Raw genomic sequence first — 19,549 nt, forward strand, 5'->3', positions numbered from 1 at the left:
TTGGCTGACACGTTGATGCTGGAATTCCCAGCCTTCAGAACTGTGAGAAATAAATTCTTCAGTTCATAGGCCACCCAGTCTATGGTATTCTATTATAGCTCAGACTAATCTGTGGTGATAGTAGTCTGAACGGTGACATTCAGGGAACTAATGATGGGGATGGGGCATGAGAAGGGGTTCTATTAAGTTCTGTATCTTAACCTGGGTGGTAGTTACATGGGTATATTCACTTTGGAATATGTCATTGAGTTTTGCACTTATGATTTGTAAAATTTTTATAGCTTTTTCCATTAAAATTTACAGAGTTTACAAAAAAAAAAAAACAGCAACATATATAGTATCAAAATAAATGAAAACAGGTTGAATATGTGGAACCTAGAAAAATGGTACAGATGAACTGGTTTGCAGGGCAGAAATTGAGACACAGATGCAGAGATCAAATGTATGGACACCAAGCGGGGGAAAGTGGCGGGGGGAGGTGGTGGTGGTGGGATGAATTGGGAGATTGGGATTGACATAGATACACTAATATGCATAAAATGGATAAATAAATAAATAAATAAATAAGAAAACCGGTTGAATCCTTGTAATGAAGGTCAAAACTGAGATTGGTTTTGGTTAAAAAAAATTCAGTTTACAACTTTTGTAAGAATCACAACCAAATCAAAATAACAAAGAAGGATACTAATAAAGAGATGGGCAAATACTGGATAAATGCCTATGTGTAGGCATTTTTTTATATACAACAGAGAAAGTATTCTTAATATTAAAAGTAAAATTATGCAAAAAGCATATATCTGTAAAATGAAATAATTTAATATAAGGGGCAAGTCACAATGAAGATGCAATTGTCATGGATCTGTATTCCAAATTCACTAACCTCAAGGTATACAAGAAAAAACTTTAGAATACAACCAGCAAGATGAAAAAAAATATTAGTCAGTCTTGGACTGACATATATTGTCATATTTTTTACAGCTCAAATAGGACAAAATAATAGATGTAGTATTAGAATAATGCAATTAATATATTAAATCAAATAAATGACATCAAAATGTGTCCCTTATATAGAACAAGCATTTTGTAACATTGTTCCAGTACATTTACAAACCAAAGATCACAGTTATAATCATAAATTCCCTATTCACAATGTAATAAAACCAGAAATTTATTACAAAATGATAAAGAAACTAATCTAATCATTTGGAAATAAGAACAAAAACCTCTGCTACATAATCTTTGCATCAAAAGCTTAACCAAAGCTCCTATGACAAGTTATTAAAATTAACTACAATAAGATTTTATGTATCATAGTAATCTCATTGTAGCTGTTTAGTCACTTATAGGCGTGGTTGAAACTTTAAAAAGAGCAAAATTCATTTACTTAATTATGTTTTTCATTAAATAAGAAATAATGAAACTAAACGAAATAAATATTCAACTCCAGAAACTAGAAAAGCTGCAGCAAAGTAAACCTAATAACTTATAAGGTATTAAATTAGAAAATAAAAAAGTTTTAAATGCATCTGAAAACTTTTAAAATTAAAAACCAATAATATGGATGCAAATATATCGTCTACTAATGAGAGCCAAGAAAAAGAAAATATAAATATGCAACATGATGAAGACCAAAAGGCATAAAAATCCTAGTGATCTAAGAGACTGCCTGAGAATGCTGCATTTTCTCACAATGAAGAATTGTGAAGACTCTTAGCTTCCTTCAATCTGCTCAAACTGTGCTACATATAGTGAAAATGTTTCCATTACAAGGAGATCAATTCCTTCTAATTTACAGTGCTGCCATAGGTTTTTCCCTTTTGTTGTTTTAATAATTTTATCAAAGTCAGTTTTTTTGTTTGTTGATATTGTTTTTACCATTGCAAGGCATTTTACCACTTCTCTTTGTTAGTTTCCAAAGGAAGGTAAAAATGCAAGTAGCATGAAGTCAACATGTTACTTTATTATTAGGGTTACTCAATTATTAGTACAATATGTGCCTCATACAACACAGGACATTCTAAGATGTGTCTGGAGGACTGGCTTGATCTCAAGGCCTGGTCAAATTCTTTGCCCATCTTACTACTGACCGTGTCCTGGAGAGCAAGGATCCCAACACCTCATGAATGAAGGATAATAGAAAACTACCAATGAGCAATTTATCCAAGTTTTGAGCTTTGAGAAGAACCACTTAAAGAGGATGCAGATCCTGTATATATGTATATATCTATTTTCCCCCCAGTTTTATTGAGATATAATTGACATACATCATTTACAGTGATCTGACTTACATACATCATGAAATGATTACCACAATAAGTTGAGTGAACATCTATCATCTCATACAGATACAACATTAAAGAAATAGAAAAAAAAATGTTTTCCTCGTGATGAGAACTTTTAGGATTTACTCTCTTAGCACCTTTCACATGTAATGTACAGTTGTGTTAATTATCTTTATCATGTTGTACATTGCATCCCTAGTATGTATTTATCTTATAACTGGAAGTGAGTACCTTTTGACAACCTCCATCTAACTCCTTCTACACCCACCCTCCACCCCCACCTCTGGTGGCCACAAATCTTATCTCTTTTTCAATGAGTTTGTTTGTTTTTGAAGTATAATTGACCTATAAGACTATATAGTGTTATGTTGTGTTCCTGGCACACAACATAATGATTGGATATTTCTATACATCTCAAGATGATCACCATGATAAGTCTAGTTGGCATCTGTTACCATACAAAGATACTACATAGTTATTGACTATATTCCCCAAATGAATCATAGATAGAGAAAACAAAGAGGTAGTTGCCAGAGGGGAGGAGGGTGGGAGGAGGAGAGAAGCAGATGAGGCAGATTCAGGGGTAGAAACTTTCAGTTACAAAATAAATGAGCCACAGGTATATGTATATTTCCCTTTAACACATATGGTCCTTGCCTATCGGAAATCAGAGCTTTGCTAGCATCCTGGTGTCTGAACAATCTCATAAGCCACACCACTTGGTGAGGTAGGACAGTGAGAGAGGAAGAACACTGCTTCCAGCTACACAGCTGCTTTCCTCTAGATGAGTGTGGCCTGAGGCAGAAAGGGATATACTTAGGCTTAGTAATAAATCCAGATCTTGCCTAAGTGTCAAGAGACTCCAAGAACAAGAATGAAACACTGGTCTCGGCATGGTTAAAGGTGTGGCTGTGGCTTTTCATTTGCTCCTCCTGATGATTTATAGGATATGCATAATCAACTTGATTTGGCTAACATATGTAAATGGTTCCTAATGATGACTCTGCTATGAAACCACTTTATAAAAGCAAATTTCCTCAGAATAGAGTTCCTTGAGAACAATATTTTTCTGAGCCTTGATACAGAGTAGTGAGTTGAGCCCACTGTATTTTTATATAACTCTGGGAAAAACAATTAGTTCTTTTCAGTAAATGAAAAGGCATTTACACAGGAAATTTTTTAGAAAATAGTTCATCAACCAAAGCCTAAGGGAATTGAAGGGAAAATAACTGTTGTAGAGGATTTAGAAACATTTTTTTTTCTGCCTCCAATTAGAAAAACAATATATTTAACCCCTGGTCTTTACCATTGGGTGAGATCATTGGTTTGTTTCTCAATTCTATTCCCCAAAGATTTTCTGGGACACCAAGTGCTGAAATTATGAAGATGAATGAAAACCCTGAAGTTTGTGAGAGACAGATCTATAAGTATGTGTAATTCATCTTGTGGCTTCGTCTACTGAGACTTTATTGCAGGGATTTAAAAATATCAGTGAGAATTCAGGCATGTGGAGTCATCAACCAGAAATAACTTTGCATCAAATCCCCAAATGGTCTTTCTGATTGGCAGGCATGCACAGGCTGAGAAGTAGCATTTCCTTTTTCTCAGACTCGTTCTTCCCTTTATATAAAGGAGGCAGAAGTTCTAACTAAAACTCTTCAAAGTAATAGATCTTCATGTGGATTCAATTCCATATCTGTGGCAGATCCCTGCCACTATAGATGACAGGTAAGTTATAAAGGACTTCCTGGCTGTCTACAGTAGCTAAACTTAAATTACAAAATTTTAGGACTAAATGAAACTTTAAGAACTATCTCATTCATTGCTGATTCTCTCATTTTGGGAAAAAAAAAAAAACCCATAAAACCTAAGACTTGAGAAATCTAGCTGTTTTAACAAAGGCCACAATGCTAAATAAAACCTTTAGAATTCTTGACTCACAAAAGTTATCTGTCTGTTATATTAATATTTTTATCATGCTCAGGATGATTATCTTACTAATAAAAAATCATAATACTTTGATTATTGCTATTTTTTTAAATTGACAATCTCTGGAGCATGGGAAATGTACCAGAAAACATAAGAAAGATATTGTCTGAATTTTCAGAAATGGGTAGAAGATGTACTGTGGAAATATCTGATGGTCAGTTCTTGCTAATTGCTTTAAAGATAGGAGGAGTAAGATGGCAGTGACCATTGGTGAATAATATGGGGAAAAAACATCAGGTCACACTAAACTTGTTTTCTTATTACCCAGATAAAGGCCGTTGAAGTAGGTATATCTTGGTGTTATAAAAAATGTTCGTTTGTTTGTTTTCATTACATTTTCTTTGATAGTATTACAAAATGTTAGCCAGAGCACGTATATGTTTAAACAAGAAGCCCAAGGTGTGTTCACTTATTGACAGCTTCTTATCAGCCTGGATAACACTTCCAGTGGTCCCACTCAAGGTTGCTTCCTTAGATCTATTTGGTTCAATACTCTCAGACCACCAACTGACAAAAAATTGTAGGATATAGGCTTATCAAATGGAATCCTTGGTAAAGTTTGAAGAAAGCACTTGGTATTGTCAATGGCAAAATCAGAGTTTAAAATTATCTTGAAAATCTGTAATGTTTTCAGCCAATAAAATAAAATCTGACACTTAATAAATGCATAAAGTTCCATATTTAGGATCAGAAATCCATTTTCATCAGTAGAGAAATGAGAGAGACCATAGATGTCTCAGAGTTTTATTTTTAAAACAGGTTCTACATGAGCCTGTGATCTCATGTAGCTAATATATTCTAACACTGAATTTGCATGAATTCATAGATAAAGTTTACCGAGTCATAGAGAGTCTGAAGGTTAACACTGTATTGGGAGTTTTGCAGTTCATGAATTATGTTTTTAGAGGACTGTTGGTCAATTAAAAAGCATTGAGCCGAGAGGGAAAGAGGCAGGCAGATATGGGGAACGAAAGATGTCAGAGTCTGGAGACTCATATGAACAAACTGTAGTTGAAAGAAACCCAGTCATTCATCAAAACTTCCTTCACACATTAAGTACTGATTACTGTATAAGATCATGGAAATATAGAGCCTTACTTCTTCCCTTGAAAAACTCTCAGTTGAATAAGGAAGAAAGAGATAAATATTTCTAATGTTATGCATTGGAATGGAATAGTCTACAGAGCACTGTGATGGCACAGAGAGAGGAATGATTCTTTATGGGGAGAGTAGCAGACCAGGGTGTCAGGATGGCTTAAAATTGGGAATATTTAGCTTGAAAGGAAGGCTAAGGAAAAGAACTATTTGAATTTACCTAATAGTGCTTTAGCCATCCTACAAGTAGACTACAATCATTTCACTGCTATATCTTGCTCATTCCATTACCCCTCCTATAATGTCACCTCCCCTAAATTCTACCAACCCTTCACACCTTTGTTGGAAACCAATCTCTTCCATCTTGCCAACCCACAGGGCTATGTCTGAGCTGACCCCGAGAGCAGGTATTTCCATCACACACACTTGGTGCATCATTTGTAACATCATCAAATGCTTCTATCAGAACCAATTCACCTGATCTTGTATTATATGCCCTTTAGGGCAGGAATGAAACATCTTTTTTCAGTCTGTGACCATGCTTTGCACTGAAGCCGAGCACACCTAGACTCAATAAATACCTTGTAGAAAGTCAATTAGCCTGCTTTCTTTAGTAAAGAACAATTCTAGGCTGACTTCCCAAGTCCCTTCCTTTGCACATCATTTCTCCATCTAAGAAAGCAGAATTCCTCCCTCTGACATGAACTTCCAAGCCTATGGAGGTGGAGTGAGAAGGCATTGCACATCTCTGATGGGTTCATCCTGGTGAGGCTGTCAGGTTAGACAAAGCTCCCTGTACGCAAAGGTGGTCCTGGATCTAGAACAACCTCTGTCTGTTGTCCCAGGTGTAGTGATTTAGTCCATAAAATTTTGGGCCACAGGGTAAACTGATATCTTTGTGTCCTGTATCCTGAAACTTGCCAAGGTATCTTGCTTTCATCGTTCTGATATATGTTTTTTTCATCCTTTACAAAGCTGTTAAAAGCCCCAGGCATGGGCACTGGCTCTTTGGGCTCAGCCGTGCACATCCCAGTGACTTCTTTGCTTCTGAAAACCAATCTATTCTGTCGAATATGCCTTCATCTTGTTACCAAATAGGGCTCATGAATTCGGCCCTGCCCAGGGAACAATCAGCATGCTGGGGATTGCTTTGAAAGCAGTATTATACTAATACAGGATATCATTAGAACCCCCTTCCTGGGAGCTGGGGGTTTCTTCCCAATCCAAATGGAGATTGTGGTGTTCATTATGTGTTCAGAAGTGCTGCTTCTCTGTACCATCAAATGGCCTGAGGAAAGAAAATCTTTTGACCTTTGTAATTGCTACAATATTACGTCGGGTTCTTTCTCCAGTTGAACAGAGCAATAAATATTGCAGAGCTCTACTTTTTTTCTTTCTCCTAAAATGCAATTAAAATAGAGGGAAAAAAAATTCTTCTGAGGGCATTTCAGTGATGCCATACCATCCAACCTTTGGGAGGGGCATTCATGGGGGATTATGCAGCAAAACTCCGGGTCTATTTGGGATAATTTCCAGCAACTGTCTCAGGGCCTCGGGTTGCAGAATTAGTTCATCTAGGGCTTCAGCTCCTGGTTTCAGACTCATTAAGACTGTCTTGTTAGGGTAGGTATGTGATCAGTTTTGGGACTGCAAACTAAGCCCAATAAATTGCTGAACTCTGCTTAAAAATTTAATTACCAAATCTGGTGCATGTGGTGCAGAAAAAAGGACAGAAACTAAAAACTAATGTACAGACAAGCACTTTTAAAAAAAATTAACTTCAAAAATATAAATATTCCACTGCTACTACTTGGGCCTGAGCACAGTCTCAATTCACCTCCGAGTTCCTGTTTCTTAACTACTTGCCAACCTGTTTCCTTTTTCTGTTCTCTTATAGGTACATGTGGGGATGCACTCTGACACTTGTCAAGGTATCTTGACAGATCATGCACAATGCACAGGCATGAATGGCTTTTCCAGGCACATTAAAAATGCCCACATTCAAGGTAAATACGATGTGGGTTTTTAGTAGAAATATTTATATATTGAGTTCCAGTTCACAAGTTTTCCTGAAGGGCCACCATTTTTATGGAGGAAATTCCTTGGTGCATTCCCCAAAAAAAGTTTTTTGCAAACTGGTAATATAAAAATAACTGCTGTAGTGTTCACAGTGGACCCAGCCATGTGTCTCTGCCTGGAACTTTGGAAGTTGTGACAGGAGGCAATGGGGCCATCAGCACAGCTATTCTGCACTGGGGGCAATTTAAGAGGGTGGCTGAACCATCTCCCTCCCACTCTGTTCTCTTTCGCCACACCTTGGGTTTGGTGGAGTACAGTGAAGAAGTGGACCTTGATCTTCTTTTTGTTTCCATCCTCTTCATGCTCATGGGTTGAACAAAAACATGGTTCCTTTCACCAGATATGCTTGAACAATCCTAGCTTTCCTGTGCCAGATTTAAATATACCTAAGAAAGCAGAGTTAAGCCAAAGGTATTGTCAAGTATAAACTCCGTAAAAGCTGAGACCCATCTTTTCATTCTTGATCCCTGTGGTGCCTGACACAGTGCCTGGCATCAAAAATTAAGACTCGCTCTTAGTCCTTCGTGGAATAAGCAGGAAAAGCAAAGAAGAGGAAATGTGATCTGTTCATTTACAAGTTCACAAGATTTTAAAGAGACGCAATGTTCAAAGACTAGCATGTAAATACGGTAATGCCTTCACAGAAGTACATTCAAAGCACTTCAGGATCACCGTGGATGGAGCTCCTGCAGGACATAGCAGTGTTTCAATAAATGTTGAAGAAATCGTCTGAGGGGTTTCACACTCTGGATCTGTTGTTTCACGTAGATCATTTTCCAGAAAGCTACCCTGTTCCTTATTTCTGCAACCAAAAACATGTATCATTTCCAGAGTGCTTACTGGGAGGTAGGTGCTCCAACTCATTGTGTGTAATCCTTCAAATCGTTTTGTCACATAAATATACTCTATGTAAATACAGTTATACCAATTTTAAAGATGTAATGATCGAGGGTCAGGAAATGTAGGTCACTTCTCAAATGCACAGGAGCTGTAAGGAGCAAATTAAGGCTTCAAATCTAATTATGTCTTAAACACCAAGCCTGTTATCCACACCATCATGATACAGAACTGGAGAATAGGAGAAATGAAATCCTGTCTTCTCTGCTAGGAAGAAAAAGTGTATACATTTAATCTCCTCCCTCCTAATTCTGCAAATGCTATGTTCATTTCTTAGGTGCTTTTCTTATCAATACCTTACAATGATTTTTTTATTAAAAATTAGGGGAAAAAAAGAAAGTCTAGAAAATCCACATAGCCATCCAACATTACCTCCTCCCAGTCCTCCAATTTATCCTGGAAAATCTTTGCAGTTGGCTAATGGTTACAACATCAACAAAATAACTTCTTTCTCTTTCCTCATTTAATTAAAGAATGAAAAGAAATCAACTAATGCACTGCATCCTTGTTGACTGGTGGCTCATTACAGAGGCTAATAAGAGAAAATACATTCTCATATACTGATCATTGGAGCTCAGAGAATTTGAAGAGAGCCACCTGCTGAGTAAGTATCCATTTTTGCTTCTGACTTTGTATGTATTCATCTGGTCAATTTCCCCAAGCTGGCCTGATTAGGAAAGTTTTATTAAAACAAATGGAGATGAGACTTAAAATTAGTAGAGAAAAGCAGCTCTGTCTGAACCACTCACACAATCTTCATCCTCAGCCAGATGTGCTGACCACTTACTTGGCAGAGGTCTGTGGCAGAGATTGCTGTACATTCATCAAAACCTAAAGCTTTTCCTTCTTGCACACAACTAGACTCATTTCCCAGCCTCCCCGGCGACCAGTTGCCATCTTCCATTTTCCATCCAACTGAGGAAAATGAGGCATGCTACATTCAGATCCCAGCAATCAAACACCTTCACATGCACATGCGCAATTCCAGTCTCTCTCTCTTTCTCTCTCTCTCTCTTATCTGCTTCCTAAATTTTTTTGGCTCAGGTGACTTACAAACCACATATAAAATATAATAGGCCTTTTTTTTAGCCTGGATTCCTGAAGGACTGCATGGACATCAGTTTTGCATTGCCAAATAGTCACTAATTGGACTTTAAATGAGCAAGAAGGACGTTTCTATGTATCAAGCTCCTCAAATTTCAAGGACCGGCTGTTACTATATGTTATGAACAAAATGTCTGCTGAAACCCTAACACCCCTTCCTCCGCCCCATATAAAATGTGACGGGATTAGGTGGTGGGGTCTTTGGGAGGTGATTAGGTTTAAATGAGCCCTCCTGAACGGGATTAGGGGCCTTACAAGAGTCACAAGAGAACAGTTTTCCCCTCTCTGCTGTCTGCCATGTGAAAATACAAGAAGTCCAAAGTCTAAGATCTGGAAAAGTACTCTCACCAGAACTTGACCATGTGGCACACTTATCTCAGACTTACAGCCTCCAGAACTGTGAGAAAGAAAGTTTTTGTTGTTTATAAGCCACCCAGTCTATATTTTTGCTATAGTAGCCCAACTAAGACCATAGATAGTGCTAATTTAACTAATTTATATCCCTTAACAGATTTAACTGTTTATGGGATATACAGATTTTTTTTTCATTTTAGAAAAAAAACTTAGAAAAAAATCATATGTCTCATTTTAACATACTTACATGGAAATTCAGAAATAAATATATCATTGTATATATTTACTTAACTCTATAGATATAGATGTCAATATAGACATAGAATAGGCATAGGTATACATATAGATATAGATGTAGATATAGCTATAGATTTAGATATAGATAGCAATATAGATGTGTTCCCTTACAAGGATAAATTGACATCTATAAACAAATTTGGCCAAACGCTCATCACATAGTATGTTTTAATGAAGGTTTTGTGAACTTGAAACTTAATGTGAAAACAACCAAATTGAATACAGTTGCCTGGAAATTTTACTTGCGAATTACTTAATATCACATCAATAAGAACTTCAAGACAATTTAATTTACAAACAGAGGAACACAAAAAGAGACTAAGATAAACAGGGGAAGAGAAAGAAGGTCACTTTATAGTTACATTTGTGAAATTCTCCATGAAAGGTTTATCTTGAAGATCTGAGTACAAATCTCTTAGGTTCAAGTAGGATAAAGCAAGAAGAAAAATTCAGAATTTGATAAGAAGTATCACTGTAGATTTTAAGTCCCTTCTAGAAAATAAGCCCTTCAAGAACCAGAATATGTTCAATTTAACAAAGCAGTTTGAGGAATGACCATGAATAAGTCATTCTGCAAAATTAAAATATGAATAACACCTAGAGTGTAACAGGAGAGCTTCCCAGTCCAAGGGAAGGACAGGCTTAGGTAAAACAATTTAAACACTGTGTACTAAGTACATTAGAGGCATACATAGGATACATTGGAAATTTGGGGAGATCACAGAAAGATTACTAGGGGAGATGACAACACAGCTGAATCTTGAAAGACAGGAAGGTTTTGGATAAGCATAAGCTGGAAGCAGACAAGCGTAGGAAGACAGCAGACTCGGCATATTTCTCCACAGTCTCATTCTGCTCAAAAAAAAAAACCCTTACATGTCAGAAAAATTGTATGTACAAACTTTTTTATAATTGCTATTTAGAATAAATCTATTAAAAGGCTGAAAATATGAAGAGCGCCTGAAGTAGAGGTAGAAAGTGGACTGTGCTTTGAGATACAAATAAGGGAAGAGGAAATTAAAAGCCATATAATCAATTCTCCTACAAAAAATTCAGGATATGCTCCAATCCAGGTTGGTTCTATGGGTCCACTACAGCATCAATGACCCTCAGGCTCTTCTTGTATTCTTTGTTTGCTAATATTTTCTGTTGTCAAGGTTAGATAAAGTTTTTTGTAACTCCAAACACTATTTCCTGACTTGAAGTCTCCCAAGCAGGAAAATGTCTGGACGATTGTTATTAGAACTGTATCGAAATAACTAGGTCTGTGTATCTTTTCCATCTTTCCAGCTTGTGTTTCACAGTGTTCTTTGCTTGCCTCACAGACAGATAAAGCAGTGGAAAGGGGAAACTGAGCTCGTAGGGGGCCCTAGATGGCTTCCTAATCCAAGAGGGGCAGCGACCCTAAAGCCCAGATTACAAATTATCAGCAAATTCCATACATCAGTACACCCTTCCTCTACTACACATAATGAAAGCAAACTCCTATAGACAGAGCTTCCCTCCAGTAGGAGGCAACCCGAGCCTCTAACAAAATACGGTTAAAAAACCATCAAAGACAGGCACCAAACTAAACCCAATGAACTGAAAAACAGATTGAAAAGTGTAAGCACAGGATAAGCACAAATTAAGCAAATTTGATATTTCCAGAGAACGTCAAACAATTATCACATTCATAAAATGGGAACAGGCTGCTAAAAAAAAGAACCAATTAGAGAGCTGGAAAAAAAAAAAGTAAAGTCACAACTGTAAGGGCAAAGACAAATTTAAAATAAGAGGCTAAATTCTCTCTGTTGAAAATAAAGGCATAGACTTCCCTCCTCCCTTTTCTTAGAGCATTTACTTTGGAAAACTTGTAATTCCAAGTTCTTTTTCAATCTCTTTGAAATGTATGAAAATCTTTTCAAAAGTTAAATAAGCCTCTTGCCCACTTTACAACCCAGGAATTATCTTTATCAAGGACCTGGGAGCCATATCTTTAAAAAGTAATTATCCAAAGAGAGAGCACACCCCTATCTCCCAGTTTCTGTGGGAGGATAGAAGCCTAACCTAGATTCCCCACCAAGTTGTAAAACTACCTTCTGTCATAAAAATATAAGAAGTTTCTTTTTTCCTTTGGATAAAGCCAATTAGCTAACATAGGTGGTCATCCCAACTACCGAGTGAATTTAGGATGACTTATGTGTGACAAGTGGTGCTGTAAGTCCTCTTACTTGAGGATTAGTTATTATTTATCTTGAAAACATGTGTGTAATGGGCTGTGTGTGCTAGGCAATATGAAAGAGTGAGACTTCTTTCTGTGTTTGCAAATTCTTAGAAGATTACCTGTGATGCATATCACATTCTGGTTTAATGCTTATTTAAATAAAAATGTTTTTCTTTCTCTTCTACTCTTATGGAGAGGTTTTCTTGGGTGGTAGGAAAGTTATTTTAAAATCATATTTTCCTCAACACAAGTAAAGAATAAATTACAGAGTTGGAAGAACGAGCCAAAAAGTCCTTCCGGAGGGCAGTGTATTATAAACCAACTATTGAATATATGACAGAATGTTAAGTGACATAGAGGATAGGTCCAGAGTTCTATTATATAGTTAATATGATTTCTAGAAAAGAACAAATATAATTGAAGTGAGATATAATACAAAAAAAGGAAAATCAACTTTTCTACATTGTAGGGGAGACATTAGCTTTTAAATTGAAAACAACCACAAAAAAATTGAGTTTCAAGGAAGATAAATAGAAAAGAAAAGAAAAAGATGACACTTCAACATACTAAAGTGAAATTTTAGAACTTCAATAAATGATAAAGCCCAAAATGTGGTCAGAGGGGAAAAAAAATGCACATTCAAATTAAAAAGATAAAACAAATCATTATTAGCATTATAGATACTGGAATATAGTTGAGTCATCTCTGTAAAGATGTGATAGGAAATTATCTCAAACCTAAAATTTTATATCTACCCAAATAGTATCAATACTTGGGAAAGAACCAAACTCAGAATTTTTTATGTGGGCATGGTCATAAAAAGTTTTAACCTACACACACTCTTGCTTATATATGTCAGCAAATTTTTTTAAAAATCCAAGAATTAGAAAATATGGGATATAAGAGTAAAGACGCTAGTAACACAGTAAAGCTTGGTGATATATAACATAAAGCAATAAACCTTGAAATAAAATACCAAATGATCTTAACATAGCAAGTGACCAAGGAAGAAAAAGACAAGTAAGTATAAGAATTTTAAGCCTCTTCTCTTATCTAGGGGAAGATATAACTAAAAATTAACCCTAGATATTAATAACAAATATAAGATTGAAAATGTATGTTAAAATTTTTATGATAATCATTAGAGGGATAATTAGCATGTACAACTGTTATGCTGCCAGTGCAAGAAAATTTAAAAAATTAAAACCCTGTTCATCTAAAAAAAGACAAAAAAGAGGAAAGAAATTAACAACAAATCAAAGTAAACTCAAATAAAAAACAAGATAGTAAAAGTAAACTGCATTCACCGTAAATTTAAATAGATTAAATCCCCTATTAGACAGAGACCCTCCAATCAGCTATCAAAGTAATATATTCTAATGACAACAGTGATACCTAAAATGATTTAGCAGTGAGCATGTGGAATTGAACAAATGGAAATATATATACATTTTATATATATATATATATTTCTATCAGGAAAAGACTAACAGTAAGAAAAAATGTTGCTATAAAAATTAAAGATATTGCTATAAAATTACAGATATTGCTATAAAAATAAAAATTCAACATGAAAAGTAATGAGAAAAACAAAGTATATAAATTCATTCAAGAATGATAAAACTGAATAGACAAATATCTATTTAGAATATTGGAAAGGTGTCAATAATATGTCTCTAAAATGTCACTAAGCATATTTTTACTGCTGTGTTCTACCAAATTTTCAGGAAATAGTTTATTCATATGTATTACAAATTTTTACAGATCCTCATCCCAATCATCCAGTTAATTGATGGAAAGCTTCCCAAAATAGTTCAAAAGATTAGCAAAACTATGTTATAAAGACAAGATAAGGGCAGCACCAAAAGTTAAAACTATAAGTTAATATCACTTAAAAAGATAGATGAAAAAAATGTTAAATAAAATAGTAGTGAATAGAATTTAGGTGGAAAATAAAAGTATAAAATATTAAAACACAAAGAATAATATATTGAGACCAAGTGGATTCAACCTCGTAGTCTAAGTATTGGTCAATATTAGGATAAAAAACTAGAGTGTGGTTGATCATCTGGGAAAGTAGTCAGTACAGAGGACCAGATGAAAACCAAGAGAAAGAGAGTAAAGAAGGCGCAAGCCTAGGATCATCACAGGAAAAAATGAAATCCAGAGCACACATGGAGATTCACCCTTGAGTAGCTCACCCTCTGAGATTGCAAGTCAAGAAGTAGCTGTGGGGAGAGCGTGGGTAAAGTATGAAGCAGAAAAGCTGAAACTGGAGAGTGATCATGCAAAATCTGCCCATTTCCCTCCAAAATTAAAAAGAAATTTTGTGTTGCAAATTCTGGGATTGTGGTTTGGGTTGGGGGGGTCTCAAGTAAAACAATGAATGTTTAAAGTTGTTACAGGAAATGGGAAAGAATGCTGACAGATGGGAAGTAAAAGGAAGGTCAGTATCACTGAGGTTACAGTTGAAATTGGATCATTTATTCACGATTTCTATTATTATTAATCAGAGGAGATGCAAAAGCTGCTATTTTCAAGGCTAGCTGTAGTTCATATGACTGATGTTATCGTGAAGCAGAAGGGAAAGCCAAATTGTTCTCTAGCTTCATGCTCCTTTTGTTTAGGAAGGAGAATGTGCCTTTCGGATATGCAAAGGACTGGCCCTAACACTACCTAAGGCTGAGACAAAGAGGGGGAAAAATGTTCTAAACAATAAACTAGCTTCAAGGTGGGACACGGACTTGGGGGGTAGTCCAGAACAGAGAACCCTGGAATTTGGCAAGAGAGACCAAGAAGGGAGCTGTGTTCTGAGGGAGGGCCATATTCAAGAACATCCTTATGTCACATGTCATCGAAGTTTCAGTAGAGATCCTGTGGGGGTGGGAGATGATGAAATTTAGGAGCTGTCATACCTAGTATCTATTTTTAAAAATTTCTTTTCTGCCTTCTGATTCCCTTATTTTATCTTCACATCTTAGAAATTAAACATACAACCTTTATCAGTGATGTCTTGGAAGTAAATTGTCAGACCTCTCTCCAAGTATTAGGCGACAAAGTGGACCACAAAAAGTTCAGGAACCACTGGAGGTGATAGGAGAGAAGGGAGAGCATAGGGTAGGAGCAAAAAGTGGCAGGAAGCACTCTGGATTTGTTATTGCCCCATCAAGGATGCACAGAAATCCTAAGGGAGGGACATATAATAACTATAATGATAGAATAATTTTCTGGTCATGCAGAATGGGAAATTCAATATTTATATAAACATTTAGAAAAAAGGTGATGCCAGAAAGTTGGAAACTTTGAAGGCTTTCAAGTTGTCTTTAATAGGAATGATACCAAAACAAGGCATGATTTCTTGAGTTCAAAGAACATAAGTATTCTGTGGTCGACCATCCATGGGATCATGCAGATGTGATATTAAGGAAAGGGGCAACAGTTAATGAAGTCTCAACTTAAAGTACGTTTTGGGACGCTAAATTGTGTCACCTCATACCTAAGAGCAGAGAAGGAGGTGCTCCAACACCACCTGCACAAACCCCTCCTGAGATTCACAATGGATTTTGCCTTATCTGAGAAAAGAACAATTTATTTTCTCAAATGACGACTTCCTTGAAAGCCATGTCTGTGAACCCAACATATCAATTAAAATATGGACACATAGATACTTCTATTCATTTTCCTGAGAATAAGACCCAGGTCTCTGGAAAGTCCCAGGGTCTGCAATAAAAGAGAGTCAGTTCTCTGATCCGCAAAAGCATCTATCTAAAGAAGAGGAGAGAGTACCAGTGTTTTCTTAGGTCAGTCTCCCAAGGCAATAGAAATAAAAGCAAAAATATGCAAATGGGACCTAATCAAACTTATAAGCTTTTGCACAGCAAAGGAAACCATAAACAAAACGAAAAGACAACCTACGAACTGAGAGAAAATATTTGCAAATGATGGATTTGAAAAATGGGCAGAAGACCTAAATAGACATTTCTCCAAAGAAGACATACAGATGGCCAATAGGTACATGAAAAGATGCTATCATTGTTAATTATTAGAGAAATGCAAAAAACTACAATGAGGTACTACCTCATACTGGTCAGAATGGCCATCATTAAAAAGTCTACAAATAATGAATGCTGGAGAGGGTGTGGAGAAAAGGGAACCCTCTTACACTGCTGGTGGGAATGTAAATTGGTACAGCCACTATAGAAAACAGTATGGAGGTTCCTCAAAAACTAAAAATAGAGTTACTATATGATCCAGCAATCCCACTCCTGGGCATATACCCAGACAAAACTATAACTCAAAAAGACACATGCACCCCTATGTTCACAGCAGCACTATTTACAATAGCCAACATGGAAGCAACCTAGATGTCCATTGACAGATGAATGGATAAAGGAGATGTGAGATATATATATGTGTGTGTGTATATATATATATATATATATATATATATAATGGAATATTACTCAGCCATTAAAAAGAATGAAACAATACCATTTGCAACAACATGGATGGACCCAGATAATAATCATACTAAGCGAAGTAAGTCAGAAAAAGACAAATACCATATGATGTCACTTATATGTGGAATCTACAATACGACAAAAATCAACATATCTACAAAACTAAAACAGACTCACAGAAATAGAGAACAGACTTGTTGTTGCCAAGGGGGAGGGGAGATGGAGGAGGGAAGGATTGGGAGTTTGGGATTAGCAGAGGTAAACTATTATATACAGGATGGATAAACAACAAGGCTCCCTGTGTATAGCACAGGGAACTATATTCAATATCCTGTGATAAACCATAATGGAAAAGAATATGAACAAGAATATATATATATAAATATATATAAATATATATATATATAAATATAAATATATATATATATATAAATAAATAAATATATATATATATATATATATATATATATATATATATATATACTGAGTCATTTTGCTGCACAGCAGAAATTAACACAACATTGTAAATCAACTACACTTCAATAAAACTTTTTAAAAATAAAGAGGAGGAAAGATTCCAGATTATTTTTTTCTAGATGACCTTCACGCCTGCAGGTCAGCTGGGATCTACGTAGGTAAACAACTCCAGCAGCAAGGCCCTTAGAGCATTATCTCTTCTTTGATCCCTGCAATGCCATGTGGATTGATTTTAAGGTATGCCTATTCTTCAGAAGCCTTGATCTCTAGCTTAAGAATGTGAGTTAAGTAGGGATTTTATAGAAATTTTTTTTTGGCTTTAGGAAATAAAACCTAAGAGACCCCCTGCCTCTTACAGTCTTCTGTAAATCTCCATCTCTAATTGTTTCTCCCCTTCAAAGCAAATTCCCATACACTTCATACTGTATTAGTAAAGTCTCCAACAGGCATGTATCCAATTACCCTTTACCATCCAGGAGCAGTTCAGAATGAAAAGATTAGCAATATTTGTTGTCAAGTTGTCTCCGAGAGATGACAATTTATATCAAATCACTATGTGTCAAAAATCTGAGGGTGTGCCAGGGTAGAAATGCAATTCCACAGTTCCCAAAGGTGGATAAAATTCCCTGTTCCACATGTGACTTTAATATGTTTGCTGCTTAGAGAGAGGGATCTGGCCTTTTCAGACAGTCAGATTCTTACACTACAACCCACCAGCTGATAGAGCAACTTTGCATTTGCCCAAAATTATTTGCTATGATTGTTCAGAGGCTTTTCACTTGTTCCCTACCGGCTCTCTCTCCTATTCAGTCTCTGCCAACTCAGAGCTCCTGGCTCCATTTCTCACTCTTGATACACCCCTAGCCTTCCAGGCTTTCAGTCTACTTAGCATCAGAGGAGCAACTTTCCCTATCAAACTCCAGCTAGAACTTGGCACAGCCTGTTCCTCCGACCCCACCTTTACTGCTACATTCTCAGAAATCAAACCCTGGCTCCAGCAGTTTGTGTAGGGCCTTGGCCACATCCCCTAGGTCCCCTGTGATGAAATTCAGGATAATTCGTAACACATGCAAAAACAAGGCAAGACAAAACAACCTGCTACAATATGAAGTGGGGAGTTATTCTCTTTCTGCTGCTCAGATGCACTTCCAACATATTTGTCAGTACATCACTGTGACCCACTCTCAGGTAACACAGGAGAATTATAGCCACCTTCTCTACTTAGAATGCCATTCTCTGTCCTCTGCTGGGTCAGTTCTAGTCATATAAAGGAAAGAAATCACTCCATCTGACTGAATCTCCCCATCAACTTTGAAATTTTCCATATCATTTGGCAACCCCCTGATCCTGCTTTTCAATACATACCACCAAAAAAGAAAGGACCATTCATAAAAACAGAATGATCTACCAAGATAAGATGAAGAGAACGGGGGGTGGTGGTGGTGGGATGAATTGGGAGATTGGGGTTGACATATATATAGTAATATGTATAAAATAGATAACTACTAAGAACCTGCTGTATAAAAAATAAATTAAATTAAATTAAAAAAAAAAGATGAAGAGAACAGAATGATGCCCTTTGCATCTTGAACCATTTTGACCTTTTGGAAAATGGAGGAGGAGATATGAAACACATGATTCCTGCCAGCATTTGCTCCACCAATCTCTTCCTCACTCATTTTCAGAATTCACAAGTGTTCCTGTTTACTCCTAAATATCCTAAAGTTAGTAAATATCCTAAAGATAGTAAATATCTTAAAGATAGTAAATTTCAAGTAAGAAAAGCATCACAGATGAGATCTATTGTGACTAAGCAGCTGCCCTCAACCCATCTGAGACAACATAGGGACTTCCAGATTATGTTTTAGAGGGTAACACCAGCAATTAGCATATTAGGTATGCAATATGACCATAGAATCTGTGTTTGAAATTCAGCAAATTGCAGGTGCCTTAGTCTATTTGGGCTTCAGTAACAGAGTACCATAAACTGGGTGGCCAATAAACAACAGAAATTTATTTCTCACAGTTCTAGAGGCTGGAAGTCCAAGATCAAGATCAAAGTGCTGGCAGATTGTCCAGTGAGGGATCACTTCCTGGTTCACAGGAGGCTTTCATTTCCCTCACAAGGAGGAAGGGGCAAGGGAGCTCCCTGGAATCTCTTTTAGAAGGACGCTAATCCTACTCATGAGGGCACTACCTTCATGACCTAATCACCTTCCAAAGTCCCCACCTCCAAGCACTAACACAGTGGAGATTAGGTTTCAATATACGAATGTTAGGTGAGGGACACAAACTCATTCTATAGCAGC

Source organism: Balaenoptera borealis, assembly GCF_965194805.1.
Source record: "Balaenoptera borealis genome assembly, chromosome: 15".
NCBI classification, from domain to species: Eukaryota; Metazoa; Chordata; class Mammalia; order Artiodactyla; family Balaenopteridae; genus Balaenoptera; species Balaenoptera borealis.